This window comes from Nicotiana attenuata, chromosome 3 (assembly GCF_001879085.1).
Source record: "Nicotiana attenuata strain UT chromosome 3, NIATTr2, whole genome shotgun sequence".
NCBI lineage: Eukaryota > Viridiplantae > Streptophyta > Magnoliopsida > Solanales > Solanaceae > Nicotiana > Nicotiana attenuata.
This window is the reverse complement of record NC_031991.1, coordinates 52562805-52565232: the sequence shown is the minus strand read 5'-3', so window position 1 is coordinate 52565232 and position 2428 is coordinate 52562805. Positions and strand designations below refer to the sequence as shown.

At 33.8% G+C, this 2428-nt stretch overlaps 1 long non-coding RNA gene across 1 annotated transcript; it reads right to left on the bottom strand.

Annotated features, from left to right (window-relative positions):
* LOC109224652 lies at window positions 1159-2113 on the bottom strand. The gene is made up of 2 exons (XR_002067749.1): window positions 1741-2113; window positions 1159-1620 (listed from the first exon to the last, which is right to left on the bottom strand). It is a non-coding gene; the product is annotated as an uncharacterized LOC109224652 (long non-coding RNA).

Sequence of the window (2428 nt, the reverse complement as noted above, 5' to 3'; positions counted from 1 at the left end):
AATTTGGGCGTTGTCACACCTCCTTTTTCCCGAGGGTATATGGAGTTTTTTCAATTTAAGTGGCATTATTCGAAATAGAATTATTTATTTATTTCAGAGTCACCACTTGGAATAATTGTTATGGTGTCCCAAGTTACCGGTTTATTTTAAATCCCAAATCGAGGAAATTGACTCTGTTTTTACAGTCTGCGAACACAGAAGACTGGGTAAGAAATTCTGTTAACTCGGGAGAAGGTGTGAGGCACTCCCGAGTTTCGTGGTTTTAGCACGGTCGCTCAACTATTAATAAATGGCCTAATTATCTGATTTAATACATATTTGAAACTTATTGTGCATTTTTACTGTTTGAGCGCTTTTAGTATTTATTTATGGAGTTTATTTAAAATAAGTAGCGATGTCGCACACTTATTATTTTTTTGAACACATTGCGAACTGCGTCACATGAAATGCACTCGTGATTCACAACGTGCTTAATTTTATTATTGTTTGAAATATGGCCGGGTCACATGAAATGCACACCTGGAATGGGAATTACGTATCGTGACCATGCCACGGGAACCATACCCATGGTCACGATAATTTATTATTAAATGCACCTAAAACAACGCTACGAATATTCATGGATTATTTTCCTAATCACTTTAAGATTATTGCAAGGTCACACTGTTATGGAGTTCATTTTTCTTCTTTTTTTTTTTGGTTGAACTTCAGTGAAAAGTAGACTAAGAATGAAGATAATCAGTTTCTTAGATTACTTATTAATGTTCACGAAATAAGTCCCAATGGACTTCAAAGCCTTGGCCTACCAACATAATATTAGGGTCGATTTGCTCTAAATTCCATGAAAGGCAACTAGTCATAATTTATTAAAAAAAATGGCAGAATCCAAATCATTAATTGCAAAGGCTAACCATTTACAACTTTTGCATAACTAAATGAAAGCAAATAACTGTGCCTTTAATACTCTACAAATGAGCTCATGCTAGCTAGAGTTATCACTGCTCTATAGAAAAATATCTTTCTAACCAATGGGTTCGCGATTTTAAAATCATAGGCAAGGATACGAACAATTTTACATGCATTCCTTTGCTTAAAGTTGAATTCATGAAGTCAAGTTGTCCCATATAGGGTAATAAGTGTCTCTTTAACATACAAAGATAAAAATGCAAATCTGTCCTTCATGGCTAGAAAAATAAACAACAGCAAAAGCACATTAATTTACAGAACATCTAGAACTTCATTTTTACTTCAAATAAATAAAAATTTGACCACTGCTTGGGAGCTTCTCTGCCCATTTCATTCATTAAAGTTGTCACTGATTCAATCCTCAAATTTAGTGAACAATCCATGTTGCGTCTTTCCCCGCTACTTGTCTTTTGAACTACAGATTATATATTGGACATGTGTAAACAATAATTCATTTCTTCTTCTTTTGTGACAAGCAAATAGCTAATTAATTTCACATCACCCGGATCAGAACTATTCAGTTAAGCCAACATGATTCTTAGAGCAGAATAGACAGAATTCACAAATAACTTCAAATATTACATCCAAGCAATGATTCCCAAAATTGGATTTGGACTTTAGATTAACCCAAATGCACTTACTTAGCATCCATATCTGTTACTTACCACAATAAAAAATGTTAATACATAGATTCATATCAAACAAGAATTTTAACTAAACTTCATTTTATTCATACACAAGTAAACACCAAGAAACTCAAGGGTATATGTGTACCTAGTTTAGAATCAGGAACGAAACTCAAACAACAGATGAATAAATGGAGATCCACAGATTGCGGGTCAGCTTGACAAACAGTGGTACAGCTCGAAATCAACAGCAGAAAACCAATACTTTCTTCAAATCAAACTAGCTTTTGAACCCAGAACTTATGCAGAATATCATGAGTTTTGAAGCAGCCTTTTAAAATCTCTCTTTTGAGTGTTTTCTTTCTGTTTTGAGGTGTTTTTGCATCTACCAAAACTCAGATTTGAACCTAAATTTTACGCAACCGTCTCACTCTTTTTTTTTCTGTCTCCAGCTCCACTTCTAAAAATGAGTGAATGAGTTTTTATAACAGGACTTTTAGGGCAACAAGACCTGATTTTCTTATTCATTCTCACCTCTCTTCAATTCTATTTTTGTTCATTTAAATCCCCAATCTTTAACCCATTTGTTTAATCAGCCTTTTCCCCACTTTCCTAGAATCTTCCTAGGTAGTTATGAAAGATTCTTTCAATTAAAATCTCCTAAATACCCTTTAAACATTTACTATTTACCTTTCAACAAAATCAAAAATCTGGGTCATATAGCCAAACATGCCCAATACTCTCTTTGGGTTTCTGCACTAACAAGCCCAATTCTGAATCCAATCCAATAATCAAAATCAAGTTCAATGGAGATTTAAACAAACAACCTCTGAATT